Consider the following 12,486-nt stretch of genomic DNA (forward strand, 5'->3'; position numbering starts at 1 on the left):
CTCGAGGCACCGGTGAGATTCGAACTCACGATCTCCTGTTTACTAGAAAGGCGCTTTAACTAACTAAGCCACAGCGCCTGCGCAGCGTTTTGTTCAGGCAGTGACACCATCAGAAGTATTTCTAACTAAGCTTCGAAAACAAAAAAAACTAGAGAGACGTCAGTCTTGACTCTCAAAGCACCGGTGAGATTCGAACTCATAACCTTCTGTTTACTAGACAGGCGCTTTAACCAACTAAGCCACGGCGCCTGCGCAGCCTGTTGTTCAGGCAGTGACACCATCAGAAGTATTTCGAACTAAACTTCGAAAACAAAAAGCTAGAGAGATGTTTGTCTTGACTCTCGAGGCACCGGTGAGATTCGAACTCATGATCTCCTGTTTACTAGAAAGGCGCTTTAACCAACTAAGCCACGGTACATGTGCAGCGTCTTGTTCAGGCAGTGACACCATCAGAAGTGTTTCAAAGTAAACTTCGAAAACAAAAAACTAGAGAGCCGTTCCTCTTGACTCTCGAGGCACCGGTGAAATTCGAACTCACGATCTCCTGTTTACTAGACAGGCGCTTTAACTAACTAAGCCATGGCGCCTGCGCAGCGCCTTGTTCAGTCAGACACCATATGAAGTATTTCGAACTATACTTCGAAAACAAAAAACTAGAGAGACGGTAGTCTTGACTCTCGAGGCACCGGTGAGATTCGAACTCACGATCTCCTGTTTACTAGAAAGGCGCTTTAACTAACTAAGCCACAGCGCCTGCGCAGCGTTTTGTTCAGGCAGTGACACCATCAGAAGTATTTCTAACTAAACTTCGAAAACAAAAAAAACTAGAGAGACGTTAGTCTTGACTCTCGAGGCACCGGTGAGATTCGAACTCACAATTTTCTGTTTACTAGACAGGCGCTTTAACCAACTAAGCCACGGCGCCTGCGCAGCCTGTTGTTCAGGCAGTGACACCATCAGAAGTATTTCTAACTAAACTTCGAAAACAAAAAAAAAACTAGAGAGACGTTAGTCTTGTCTCTCGAGGCACCGGTGAGATTCGAACTCATGATCTCCTGTTTACTAGAAAGGCGCTTTAACCAACTAAGCCACGGTACATGTGCAGCGTCTTGTTCAGGCAGTGACACCATCAGAAGTATTTCGAACTAAACTTCGAAAACAAAAAAACTAGAGAGACGTTTGTCTTGACTCTCGAGGCACTGGTGAGATTCGAACTCACGATCTCCGGTTTACTAGACAGGCGCTTTAACCAAATAAGCCATGGCGCCTGCGCAGCATCTTGTTCAGGCAGTGACACCATCAGAAGTATTTCGAACTAAACTTCGAAAACAAAAGTACTGAAAGTTGGGCGAGTTCGTACTCGATCATGACTTCTTTGCGCAAACACGTACACGGACACAAGGAAAAGAGGCAAACAACACGGGCGCCCGTGTTGTTTGCCTCTTTTCCTTGTGTCCGTGTACGTGTTTGCGCAAAGAAGTCATGAATGTTCGAAAACAAAAAAATAGAGAGACGTTAGTCTTGACTCCCGAGGCACCGGTGAGATTCGAACTCACGATCTCCTGTTTACTAGACAGGCGCTTTAACTAACTAAGCCACGGCGCCTGCGCAGCGTCTTGTTCAGCAGTGACACCATCAGAAGTATTTCGAACTAAACTTCGAAAACAACAAACTAGAGAGACGTTTGTCTTGACTCTCGAGGCACCGGTGAGATTCGAACTCATGATCTCCTGTTTACTAGACAGGCGCTTTAACCAACTAAGCCACGGCGCCTACGCAGCGTCTTGTTCAGGCAGTGACACCATCAGAACTATTTCGAACTAAACTTCGAAAACAAAAAAAGTAGAGAGACGTTTGTCTTGACTCTCGAGGCACCGGTGATATTCGAACTCACGATCTCCTGTTTACTAGACAGGCGCTTTAACCAACTAAGCCACGGCGCCTGCGCAGCGTCTTGTTCAGGCAGTGACACCATCAGAAGTGTTTCGAAGTAAACTTCGAAAACAAAAAACTAGAGAGCCGTTTGTCTTGACTCTCAAGGCACCGGTGAAATTCGAACTCACGAATTCCGGTTTACTAGACAGGCGCTTGAACCAAATAAGCCACGGCGCCTGCGCAGCGTCTTGTTCAGGCAGTGACACCATCAGAAGTATTTCGAACTAAACTTCGAAAACAAAAGTACTGAAAGTTGGGCGAGTTCGTACTCGATCATAACTTCTTTGCGCAAACACGTACACGGACACAAGGAAAAGAGGCAAACAACACGGGCGCCCGTGTTGTTTGCCTCTTTTCCTTGTGTCCATGTACGTGTTTGCGCAAAGAAGTCATCAATGTTCGAAAACAAAAAACTAGAGAGACGTTAGTCTTGACTCCCGAGGCACCGGTGAGATTCGAACTCACGATCTCCTTTTTACTAGACAGGCGCTTTGACTAACTAAGCCACGGCGCCTGCGCAGCGTCTTGTTCAGGCAGTGACACCATCAGAAGTATTTCGAACTAAACTTCGAAAACAAAAAACTAGAGAGACGTTTGTCTTGACTCTCGATGCACCGGTGAGATTCGAACTCATGATCTCCTGTTTACTAGACAGGCGCTTTAACCAACTAAGCCACGGCGCCTACGCAGCGTCTTGTTCAGGCAGTAACACCATCAGAAGTATTTCTAACTAAACTTCGAAAACAAAAAAAAACTAGAGAGACGTTAGTCTTGACTCTCGAGGCACCGGTGAGATTCGAACTCATAATCTTCTATTTACTAGACAGGCAGTTTAACCAACTAAGCCACGGCGCCTGCGCAGCCTGTTGTTCAGACAGTGACACCATCAAAGTATTTCGAACTAAACTTCGAAAACAAAAAGCTAGAGAGACGTTTGTCTTGACTCTCGAGGCACCGGTGAGATTTGAACTCACGATCTCCTGTTTACTAGACAGGCGCTTTAACCAACTAAGCCACGGCACCTGTGCAGCGTCTTGTTCAGGCAGTGACACCATCAGAAGTATTTCGAACTAAACTTCGAAAACAAAAAACTAGAGATGTTAGTCTTGACTCCCGAGGCACCGGTGAGATTCGAACTCACGATCTCCTGTTTACTAGACAAGCGCTTTAACTAACTAAGCCACGGCGCCTGCGCAGCGTCTTGTTCAGGCAGTGACACCATCTGAAGTATTTCGAACTATACTTAGAAAACAAAAAAACTAGAGAGACGTTTGTCTTGACTCTCGAGGCACCGGTGATATTCGAACTCACGATCTCCTGTTTACTAGACAGGCGCTTTAACCAACTAAGCCACGGCGCCTGCGCAGCGTCTTGTTCAGGCAGTGACACCATAAGAATTATTTCTAACTAAACTTCGAAAACAAAAAAAAACTAGAGAGACGTTAGTCTTGACTCTCGAGGCACCGGTGAGATTCGAACTCACGATCTCCTGTTTACTAGAAAGGCGCTTTAACTAACTAAGCCACAGCGCCTGCGCAGCGTTTTGTTCAGGCAGTGACACCATCAGAAGTATTTCTAACTAAACTTCGAAAACAAAAAAAATAGAGAGACGTCAGTCTTGACTCTCGAGGCACCGGTGAGATTCGAACTCATAACCTTCTGTTTACTAGACAGGCGCTTTAACCAACTAAGCCACGGCGCCTGCGCAGCGTCTTGTTCAGGCAGTGACACCATCAGAAGTATTTCGAACTAAACTTCGAAAACAAAAGTACTAAAAGTTGGGCGAGTTCGTACTCGATCATGACTTCTTTGCGCAAACACGTACACGGACACAAGGAAAAGAGGCAAACAACACGGGCGCCCGTGTTGTTTGCCTCTTTTCCTTGTGTCCGTGTACGTGTTTGCGCAAAGAAGTCATGAATGTTCGAAAACAAAAAAATAGAGAGACGTTAGTCTTGACTCCCGAGGCACCGGTGAGATTCGAACTCACGATCTCCTGTTTACTAGACAGGCGCTTTAACTAACTAAGCCACGGCGCCTGCGCAGCGTCTTGTTCAGGCAGTGACACCATCAGAAGTGTTTCGAAGTAAACTTCGAAAACAAAAAGCTAGAGAGATGTTTGTCTTGACTCTCGAGGCACCGGTGAGATTCGAACTCATGATCTCCTGTTTACTAGAAAGGCGCTTTAACCAACTAAGCCACGGCACATGTGCAGCGTCTTGTTCAGGCAGTGACACCATCAGAAGTATTTCGAACTAAATTTCGAAAACAAAAAACTAGAGAGACGTTTGTCTTGACTCTCGAGGCACCGGTGAGATTCGAACTCATAATCTTCCGTTTACTAGACAGGCGCTTTAACCAACTAAGCCACGGCGCCTGCGCAGCCTGTTGTTCAGGCAGTGACACCATCAGAAGTATTTCGAACTAAACTTCGAAAACAAAAAGCTAGAGAGATGTTTGTCTTGACTCTCGAGGCACCGGTGATATTCGAACTCACGATCTCCTGTTTACTAGACAGGCGCTTTAACCAACAAAGCCACGGCACCTGCGCAGCGTCTTGTTCAGGCAGTGACACCATCAGAAGGGTTTCGAAGTAAACTTCGAAAACAAAAAACTAGAGAGCCGTTTGTCTTGACTCTCGAGGCACCGGTGAAATTCGAACTCACGATCTCCGGTTTACTAGACAGGCGCTTGAACCAAATAAGCCACGGCGCCTGCGCAGCGTCTTGTTCAGGCAGTGACACCATCAGAAGTATTTCGAACTAAACTTCGAAAACAAAAGTACTGAAAGTTGGGCGAGTTCGTACTCGATCATGACTTCTTTGCGCAAACACGTACACGGACACAAGGAAAAGAGGCAAACAACACGGGCGCCCGTGTTGTTTGCCTCTTTTCCTTGTGTCCGTGTACGTTTTTGCGCAAAGAAGTCATGAATGTTCGAAAACAAAAAAACTAGAGAGACGTTAGTCTTGACTCCCGAGGCACCGGTGAGATTCGAACTCATGATCTCCTGTTTACTAGACAGACGCTTTAACCAACTAAGCCACGGCGCCTACGCAGCGTCTTGTTCAGACAGTGACACCATCACAAGTATTTCGAACTAGACTTCGAAAACAAAAAAGTGGAGAGACGTTTGTCTTGACTCTCGAGGCACCGGTGAGATTCGAACTCATAATCTTCCGTTTACTAGACAGGCGCTTTAACCAACTAAGCCACGGCGCCTGCGCAGCCTGTTGTTCAGGCAGTGACACCATCAGAAGTATTTCGAACTAAACTTCGAAAACAAAAAGCTAGAGAGATGTTTGTCTTGACTCTCGAGGCACCGGTGAGATTCGAACTCATGATCTCCTGTTTACTAGACAGGCGCTTTAACCAACTAAGCCACGGCACCTGTGCAACGTCTTGTTCAGGCAGTGACACCATCAGAAGTATTTCGAACTAAACTTCGAAAACAAAAAACTGGAGAGACCTCAGTCTTGACTCCCGAGGCACCGGTGAGATTCGAACTCACGATCTCCTGTTTACTAGACAGGCGCTTTAACTAACTAAGCCACGGCGCCTTCGCAGCGTCTTGTTCAGGCAGTGACACCATCAGAAGTATTTCGAACTAAACTTCGAAAACAAAAGTACTGAAAGTTGGGCGAGTTCGTACTCGATCATGACTTCTTTGCGCAAACACGTACACGGACACAAGGAAAAGAGGCAAACAACACGGGCGCCCGTGTTGTTTGCCTCTTTTCCTTGTGTCCGTGTACGTGTTTGCGCAAAGAAGTCATGAATGTTCGAAAACAAAAAAATAGAGAGACGTTAGTCTTGACTCCCGAGGCACCGGTGAGATTCAAACTCACGATCTCCTGTTTACTAGACAGGCGCATTAACTAACTAAGCCACGGCGCCTGCGCAGCGTCTTGTTCAGCAGTGACACCATCAGAAGTATTTCGAACTAAACTTCGAAAACAAAAAACTAGAGAGGCGTTAGTCTTGACTCCCGAGGCACCGGTGAAATTCGAACTCACGATCTCCTGTTTACTAGACAGGCGCTTTAACCAACTAAGCCACGGCGCCTGCGCAGCGTCTTGTTCAGGCAGTGACACCATCAGAAGTGTTTCGAAGTAAACTTCGAAAACAAAAAACTAGAGAGCCGTTTGTCTTGACTCTCGAGGAACCGGTGAGATTCGAACTCATGATCTCCTGTTTACTAGACAGGCGCTTTAACCAACTAAGCCACGGCGCCTACTCAGCGTTTTGTTCAGGCAGTGACACCATCAGAAGTATTTCGAACTAAACTTCGAAAACAAACAAGTAGAGAGACGTTTGTCTTGACTCTCGAGGCACCGGTGATATTCGAACTCACGATCTCCTGTTTACTAGACAGGCGCTTTAACCAACAAAGCCACGGCGCCTGCGCAGCGTCTTGTTCAGGCAGTGACACCGTCAGAAGTGTTTCGAAGTAAACTTCGAAAACAAAAAACTAGAGAGCCGTTTGTCTTGACTCTCGAGGCACCGGTGAAATTCGAACTCACGATCTCCGGTTTACTAGACAGGCGCTTGAACCAAATAAGCCACGGCGCCTGCGCAGCGTCTTGTTCAGGCAGTGACACCATCAGAAGTATTTCGAACTAAACTTCGAAAACAAAAGTACTGAAAGTTTGGCGAGTTCGTACTCGATCATGACTTCTTTGCGCAAACACGTACACGGACACAAAGAAAAGAGGCAAACAACACGGGCGCCCGTGTTGTTTGCCTCTTTTTCTTGTGTCCGTGTACGTGTTTGCGCAAAGAAGTCATGAATGTTCGAAAACAAAAAACTAGAGAGACGTTAGTCTTGACTCCCGAGGCACCGGTGAGATTCGAACTCACGATCTCCTGTTTACTAGACAGGCGCTTTAACCAACTAAGCCACGGCGCCTGCGCAGCGTCTTGTTCAGGCAGTGACACCATCAGAAGTGTTTCAAAGTAAACTTCGAAAACAAAAAACTAGAGAGCCGTTCCTCTTGACTCTCGAGGCACCGGTGAAATTCGAACTCACGATCTCCTGTTTACTAGACAGGCGCTTTAACTAACTAAGCCATGGCGCCTGCGCAGCGCCTTGTTCAGTCAGACACCATATGAAGTATTTCGAACTATACTTCGAAAACAAAAAACTAGAGAGACGGTAGTCTTGACTCTCGAGGCACCGGTGAGATTCGAACTCACGATCTCCTGTTTACTAGAAAGGCGCTTTAACTAACTAAGCCACAGCGCCTGCGCAGCGTTTTGTTCAGGCAGTGACACCATCAGAAGTATTTCTAACTAAACTTCGAAAACAAAAAAAACTAGAGAGACGTTAGTCTTGACTCTCGAGGCACCGGTGAGATTCGAACTCATAATTTTCTGTTTACTAGACAGGCGCTTTAACCAACTAAGCCACGGCGCCTGCGCAGCCTGTTGTTCAGGCAGTGACACCATCAGAAGTATTTCTAACTAAACTTCGAAAACAAAAAAAAACTAGAGAGACGTTAGTCTTGACTCTCGAGGCACCGGTGAGATTCGAACTCACGATCTCCTGTTTACTAGAAAGGCGCTTTAACTAACTAAGCCACAGCGCCTGCGCAGCGTTTTGTTCAGGCAGTGACACCATCAGAAGTATTTCTAACTAAGCTTCGAAAACAAAAAAAACTAGAGAGACGTCAGTCTTGACTCTCAAAGCACCGGTGAGATTCGAACTCATAACCTTCTGTTTACTAGACAGGCGCTTTAACCAACTAAGCCACGGCGCCTGCGCAGCCTGTTGTTCAGGCAGTGACACCATCAGAAGTATTTCGAACTAAACTTCGAAAACAAAAAGCTAGAGAGATGTTTGTCTTGACTCTCGAGGCACCGGTGAGATTCGAACTCATGATCTCCTGTTTACTAGAAAGGCGCTTTAACCAACTAAGCCACGGTACATGTGCAGCGTCTTGTTCAGGCAGTGACACCATCAGAAGTGTTTCAAAGTAAACTTCGAAAACAAAAAACTAGAGAGCCGTTCCTCTTGACTCTCGAGGCACCGGTGAAATTCGAACTCACGATCTCCTGTTTACTAGACAGGCGCTTTAACTAACTAAGCCATGGCGCCTGCGCAGCGCCTTGTTCAGTCAGACACCATATGAAGTATTTCGAACTATACTTCGAAAACAAAAAACTAGAGAGACGGTAGTCTTGACTCTCGAGGCACCGGTGAGATTCGAACTCACGATCTCCTGTTTACTAGAAAGGCGCTTTAACTAACTAAGCCACAGCGCCTGCGCAGCGTTTTGTTCAGGCAGTGACACCATCAGAAGTATTTCTAACTAAACTTCGAAAACAAAAAAAACTAGAGAGACGTTAGTCTTGACTCTCGAGGCACCGGTGAGATTCGAACTCACAATTTTCTGTTTACTAGACAGGCGCTTTAACCAACTAAGCCACGGCGCCTGCGCAGCCTGTTGTTCAGGCAGTGACACCATCAGAAGTATTTCTAACTAAACTTCGAAAACAAAAAAAAAACTAGAGAGACGTTAGTCTTGTCTCTCGAGGCACCGGTGAGATTCGAACTCATGATCTCCTGTTTACTAGAAAGGCGCTTTAACCAACTAAGCCACGGTACATGTGCAGCGTCTTGTTCAGGCAGTGACACCATCAGAAGTATTTCGAACTAAACTTCGAAAACAAAAAAACTAGAGAGACGTTTGTCTTGACTCTCGAGGCACTGGTGAGATTCGAACTCACGATCTCCGGTTTACTAGACAGGCGCTTTAACCAAATAAGCCATGGCGCCTGCGCAGCATCTTGTTCAGGCAGTGACACCATCAGAAGTATTTCGAACTAAACTTCGAAAACAAAAGTACTGAAAGTTGGGCGAGTTCGTACTCGATCATGACTTCTTTGCGCAAACACGTACACGGACACAAGGAAAAGAGGCAAACAACACGGGCGCCCGTGTTGTTTGCCTCTTTTCCTTGTGTCCGTGTACGTGTTTGCGCAAAGAAGTCATGAATGTTCGAAAACAAAAAAAATAGAGAGACGTTAGTCTTGACTCCCGAGGCACCGGTGAGATTCGAACTCACGATCTCCTGTTTACTAGACAGGCGCTTTAACTAACTAAGCCACGGCGCCTGCGCAGCGTCTTGTTCAGCAGTGACACCATCAGAAGTATTTCGAACTAAACTTCGAAAACAACAAACTAGAGAGACGTTTGTCTTGACTCTCGAGGCACCGGTGAGATTCGAACTCATGATCTCCTGTTTACTAGACAGGCGCTTTAACCAACTAAGCCACGGCGCCTACGCAGCGTCTTGTTCAGGCAGTGACACCATCAGAACTATTTCGAACTAAACTTCGAAAACAAAAAAAGTAGAGAGACGTTTGTCTTGACTCTCGAGGCACCGGTGATATTCGAACTCACGATCTCCTGTTTACTAGACAGGCGCTTTAACCAACTAAGCCACGGCGCCTGCGCAGCGTCTTGTTCAGGCAGTGACACCATCAGAAGTGTTTCGAAGTAAACTTCGAAAACAAAAAACTAGAGAGCCGTTTGTCTTGACTCTCAAGGCACCGGTGAAATTCGAACTCACGAATTCCGGTTTACTAGACAGGCGCTTGAACCAAATAAGCCACGGCGCCTGCGCAGCGTCTTGTTCAGGCAGTGACACCATCAGAAGTATTTCGAACTAAACTTCGAAAACAAAAGTACTGAAAGTTGGGCGAGTTCGTACTCGATCATAACTTCTTTGCGCAAACACGTACACGGACACAAGGAAAAGAGGCAAACAACACGGGCGCCCGTGTTGTTTGCCTCTTTTCCTTGTGTCCATGTACGTGTTTGCGCAAAGAAGTCATCAATGTTCGAAAACAAAAAACTAGAGAGACGTTAGTCTTGACTCCCGAGGCACCGGTGAGATTCGAACTCACGATCTCCTTTTTACTAGACAGGCGCTTTGACTAACTAAGCCACGGCGCCTGCGCAGCGTCTTGTTCAGGCAGTGACACCATCAGAAGTATTTCGAACTAAACTTCGAAAACAAAAAACTAGAGAGACGTTTGTCTTGACTCTCGATGCACCGGTGAGATTCGAACTCATGATCTCCTGTTTACTAGACAGGCGCTTTAACCAACTAAGCCACGGCGCCTACGCAGCGTCTTGTTCAGGCAGTAACACCATCAGAAGTATTTCTAACTAAACTTCGAAAACAAAAAAAAACTAGAGAGACGTTAGTCTTGACTCTCGAGGCACCGGTGAGATTCGAACTCATAATCTTCTATTTACTAGACAGGCAGTTTAACCAACTAAGCCACGGCGCCTGCGCAGCCTGTTGTTCAGACAGTGACACCATCAAAGTATTTCGAACTAAACTTCGAAAACAAAAAGCTAGAGAGACGTTTGTCTTGACTCTCGAGGCACCGGTGAGATTTGAACTCACGATCTCCTGTTTACTAGACAGGCGCTTTAACCAACTAAGCCACGGCACCTGTGCAGCGTCTTGTTCAGGCAGTGACACCATCAGAAGTATTTCGAACTAAACTTCGAAAACAAAAAACTAGAGATGTTAGTCTTGACTCCCGAGGCACCGGTGAGATTCGAACTCACGATCTCCTGTTTACTAGACAAGCGCTTTAACTAACTAAGCCACGGCGCCTGCGCAGCGTCTTGTTCAGGCAGTGACACCATCTGAAGTATTTCGAACTATACTTAGAAAACAAAAAAACTAGAGAGACGTTTGTCTTGACTCTCGAGGCACCGGTGATATTCGAACTCACGATCTCCTGTTTACTAGACAGGCGCTTTAACCAACTAAGCCACGGCGCCTGCGCAGCGTCTTGTTCAGGCAGTGACACCATAAGAATTATTTCTAACTAAACTTCGAAAACAAAAAAAAACTAGAGAGACGTTAGTCTTGACTCTCGAGGCACCGGTGAGATTCGAACTCACGATCTCCTGTTTACTAGAAAGGCGCTTTAACTAAGCCACAGCGCCTGCGCAGCGTTTTGTTCAGGCAGTGACACCATCAGAAGTATTTCTAACTAAACTTCGAAAACAAAAAAAATAGAGAGACGTCAGTCTTGACTCTCGAGGCACCGGTGAGATTCGAACTCATAACCTTCTGTTTACTAGACAGGCGCTTTAACCAACTAAGCCACGGCGCCTGCGCAGCGTCTTGTTCAGGCAGTGACACCATCAGAAGTATTTCGAACTAAACTTCGAAAACAAAAGTACTAAAAGTTGGGCGAGTTCGTACTCGATCATGACTTCTTTGCGCAAACACGTACACGGACACAAGGAAAAGAGGCAAACAACACGGGCGCCCGTGTTGTTTGCCTCTTTTCCTTGTGTCCGTGTACGTGTTTGCGCAAAGAAGTCATGAATGTTCGAAAACAAAAAAATAGAGAGACGTTAGTCTTGACTCCCGAGGCACCGGTGAGATTCGAACTCACGATCTCCTGTTTACTAGACAGGCGCTTTAACTAACTAAGCCACGGCGCCTGCGCAGCGTCTTGTTCAGGCAGTGACACCATCAGAAGTGTTTCGAAGTAAACTTCGAAAACAAAAAGCTAGAGAGATGTTTGTCTTGACTCTCGAGGCACCGGTGAGATTCGAACTCATGATCTCCTGTTTACTAGAAAGGCGCTTTAACCAACTAAGCCACGGCACATGTGCAGCGTCTTGTTCAGGCAGTGACACCATCAGAAGTATTTCGAACTAAACTTCGAAAACAAAAAACTAGAGAGACGTTAGTCTTGACTCCCGAGGCACCGGTGAGATTCGAACTCACGATCTCCTGTTTACTAGACAGGCGCTTTAACTAACTAAGCCACGGCACCTGCGCAGCGTCTTGTTCAGGCAGTGACACCATCTGAGGTATTTCGAACTATACTTCGAAAACAAAAAAACTAGAGAGACGTTTGTCTTGGCTCTCGAGGCACCGGTGAGATTCGAACTCACGATCTCCTGTTTACTAGACAGGCGCTTTAACTAACTAAGCCACGGCACCTGCGCAGCGTCTTGTTCAGGCAGTGACACCATCAGAAGTATTTCGAACTAAACTTCGAAAACAAAAAACTAGAGAGACGTTAGTCTTGACTCCCGAGGCACCGGTGAGATTCGAACTCACGATCTCCTGTTTACTAGACAGGCGCTTTAACTAACTAAGCCACGGCGCCTGCGCAGCGTCTTGTTCAGCAGTGACACCATCAGAAGTATTTCGAACTAAACTTCGAAAACAACAAACTAGAGAGACGTTTGTCTTGACTCTCGAGGCACCGGTGAGATTCGAACTCATGATCTCCTGTTTACTAGACAGGCGCTTTAACCAACTAAGCCACGGCGCCTACGCAGCGTCTTGTTCAGGCAGTGACACCATCAGAACTATTTCGAACTAAACTTCGAAAACAAAAAAAGTAGAGAGACGTTTGTCTTGACTCTCGAGGCACCGGTGATATTCGAACTCACGATCTCCTGTTTACTAGACAGGCGCTTTAACCAACTAAGCCACGGCGCCTGCGCAGCGTCTTGTTCAGGCAGTGACACCATCAGAAGTGTTTCGAAGTAAACTT

General features: G+C 46.3%; 26 non-coding genes across 26 annotated transcripts; all 26 read right to left on the bottom strand.

Moving 5' to 3' along the window:
- Nucleotides 1–1,531: 1,531 nt before the first annotated feature.
- Nucleotides 1,532–1,605, bottom strand: TRNAT-AGU (transfer RNA threonine (anticodon AGU)). The gene has a single exon. It is a non-coding gene; the product is annotated as a tRNA-Thr (tRNA).
- Nucleotides 1,606–1,699: 94 nt separating this feature from the next.
- On the bottom strand, nucleotides 1,700–1,773 carry TRNAT-AGU (transfer RNA threonine (anticodon AGU)). Its single transcript has one exon. It is a non-coding gene; the product is annotated as a tRNA-Thr (tRNA).
- Nucleotides 1,774–1,869: 96 nt separating this feature from the next.
- Nucleotides 1,870–1,943, bottom strand: TRNAT-AGU (transfer RNA threonine (anticodon AGU)). Its single transcript has one exon. It is a non-coding gene; the product is annotated as a tRNA-Thr (tRNA).
- A 941-nt stretch (nucleotides 1,944–2,884) lies between these two features.
- Nucleotides 2,885–2,958, bottom strand: TRNAT-AGU (transfer RNA threonine (anticodon AGU)). Its single transcript has one exon. It is a non-coding gene; the product is annotated as a tRNA-Thr (tRNA).
- A 93-nt stretch (nucleotides 2,959–3,051) lies between these two features.
- TRNAT-AGU (transfer RNA threonine (anticodon AGU)) lies at nucleotides 3,052–3,125 on the bottom strand. The gene has a single exon. It is a non-coding gene; the product is annotated as a tRNA-Thr (tRNA).
- Nucleotides 3,126–3,221: 96 nt separating this feature from the next.
- Nucleotides 3,222–3,295, bottom strand: TRNAT-AGU (transfer RNA threonine (anticodon AGU)). The gene has a single exon. It is a non-coding gene; the product is annotated as a tRNA-Thr (tRNA).
- A 268-nt stretch (nucleotides 3,296–3,563) lies between these two features.
- TRNAT-AGU (transfer RNA threonine (anticodon AGU)) lies at nucleotides 3,564–3,637 on the bottom strand. Its single transcript has one exon. It is a non-coding gene; the product is annotated as a tRNA-Thr (tRNA).
- Nucleotides 3,638–3,900: 263 nt separating this feature from the next.
- Nucleotides 3,901–3,974, bottom strand: TRNAT-AGU (transfer RNA threonine (anticodon AGU)). Its single transcript has one exon. It is a non-coding gene; the product is annotated as a tRNA-Thr (tRNA).
- Nucleotides 3,975–4,914: 940 nt separating this feature from the next.
- Nucleotides 4,915–4,988, bottom strand: TRNAT-AGU (transfer RNA threonine (anticodon AGU)). The gene has a single exon. It is a non-coding gene; the product is annotated as a tRNA-Thr (tRNA).
- Nucleotides 4,989–5,252: 264 nt separating this feature from the next.
- On the bottom strand, nucleotides 5,253–5,326 carry TRNAT-AGU (transfer RNA threonine (anticodon AGU)). The gene has a single exon. It is a non-coding gene; the product is annotated as a tRNA-Thr (tRNA).
- A 95-nt stretch (nucleotides 5,327–5,421) lies between these two features.
- Nucleotides 5,422–5,495, bottom strand: TRNAT-AGU (transfer RNA threonine (anticodon AGU)). Its single transcript has one exon. It is a non-coding gene; the product is annotated as a tRNA-Thr (tRNA).
- A 431-nt stretch (nucleotides 5,496–5,926) lies between these two features.
- Nucleotides 5,927–6,000, bottom strand: TRNAT-AGU (transfer RNA threonine (anticodon AGU)). The gene has a single exon. It is a non-coding gene; the product is annotated as a tRNA-Thr (tRNA).
- A 770-nt stretch (nucleotides 6,001–6,770) lies between these two features.
- On the bottom strand, nucleotides 6,771–6,844 carry TRNAT-AGU (transfer RNA threonine (anticodon AGU)). Its single transcript has one exon. It is a non-coding gene; the product is annotated as a tRNA-Thr (tRNA).
- Nucleotides 6,845–8,977: 2,133 nt separating this feature from the next.
- On the bottom strand, nucleotides 8,978–9,051 carry TRNAT-AGU (transfer RNA threonine (anticodon AGU)). The gene has a single exon. It is a non-coding gene; the product is annotated as a tRNA-Thr (tRNA).
- Nucleotides 9,052–9,145: 94 nt separating this feature from the next.
- On the bottom strand, nucleotides 9,146–9,219 carry TRNAT-AGU (transfer RNA threonine (anticodon AGU)). The gene has a single exon. It is a non-coding gene; the product is annotated as a tRNA-Thr (tRNA).
- Nucleotides 9,220–9,315: 96 nt separating this feature from the next.
- Nucleotides 9,316–9,389, bottom strand: TRNAT-AGU (transfer RNA threonine (anticodon AGU)). Its single transcript has one exon. It is a non-coding gene; the product is annotated as a tRNA-Thr (tRNA).
- A 941-nt stretch (nucleotides 9,390–10,330) lies between these two features.
- On the bottom strand, nucleotides 10,331–10,404 carry TRNAT-AGU (transfer RNA threonine (anticodon AGU)). The gene has a single exon. It is a non-coding gene; the product is annotated as a tRNA-Thr (tRNA).
- Nucleotides 10,405–10,497: 93 nt separating this feature from the next.
- On the bottom strand, nucleotides 10,498–10,571 carry TRNAT-AGU (transfer RNA threonine (anticodon AGU)). Its single transcript has one exon. It is a non-coding gene; the product is annotated as a tRNA-Thr (tRNA).
- A 96-nt stretch (nucleotides 10,572–10,667) lies between these two features.
- Nucleotides 10,668–10,741, bottom strand: TRNAT-AGU (transfer RNA threonine (anticodon AGU)). The gene has a single exon. It is a non-coding gene; the product is annotated as a tRNA-Thr (tRNA).
- A 264-nt stretch (nucleotides 10,742–11,005) lies between these two features.
- On the bottom strand, nucleotides 11,006–11,079 carry TRNAT-AGU (transfer RNA threonine (anticodon AGU)). The gene has a single exon. It is a non-coding gene; the product is annotated as a tRNA-Thr (tRNA).
- A 263-nt stretch (nucleotides 11,080–11,342) lies between these two features.
- On the bottom strand, nucleotides 11,343–11,416 carry TRNAT-AGU (transfer RNA threonine (anticodon AGU)). The gene has a single exon. It is a non-coding gene; the product is annotated as a tRNA-Thr (tRNA).
- A 264-nt stretch (nucleotides 11,417–11,680) lies between these two features.
- Nucleotides 11,681–11,754, bottom strand: TRNAT-AGU (transfer RNA threonine (anticodon AGU)). The gene has a single exon. It is a non-coding gene; the product is annotated as a tRNA-Thr (tRNA).
- Nucleotides 11,755–11,850: 96 nt separating this feature from the next.
- TRNAT-AGU (transfer RNA threonine (anticodon AGU)) lies at nucleotides 11,851–11,924 on the bottom strand. Its single transcript has one exon. It is a non-coding gene; the product is annotated as a tRNA-Thr (tRNA).
- Nucleotides 11,925–12,019: 95 nt separating this feature from the next.
- Nucleotides 12,020–12,093, bottom strand: TRNAT-AGU (transfer RNA threonine (anticodon AGU)). Its single transcript has one exon. It is a non-coding gene; the product is annotated as a tRNA-Thr (tRNA).
- Nucleotides 12,094–12,187: 94 nt separating this feature from the next.
- On the bottom strand, nucleotides 12,188–12,261 carry TRNAT-AGU (transfer RNA threonine (anticodon AGU)). Its single transcript has one exon. It is a non-coding gene; the product is annotated as a tRNA-Thr (tRNA).
- A 96-nt stretch (nucleotides 12,262–12,357) lies between these two features.
- On the bottom strand, nucleotides 12,358–12,431 carry TRNAT-AGU (transfer RNA threonine (anticodon AGU)). Its single transcript has one exon. It is a non-coding gene; the product is annotated as a tRNA-Thr (tRNA).
- Between the last annotated feature and the right edge of the window lie 55 nt (nucleotides 12,432–12,486).

This window comes from Rhipicephalus microplus, chromosome 5 (assembly GCF_043290135.1).
Source record: "Rhipicephalus microplus isolate Deutch F79 chromosome 5, USDA_Rmic, whole genome shotgun sequence".
NCBI lineage: Eukaryota > Metazoa > Arthropoda > Arachnida > Ixodida > Ixodidae > Rhipicephalus > Rhipicephalus microplus.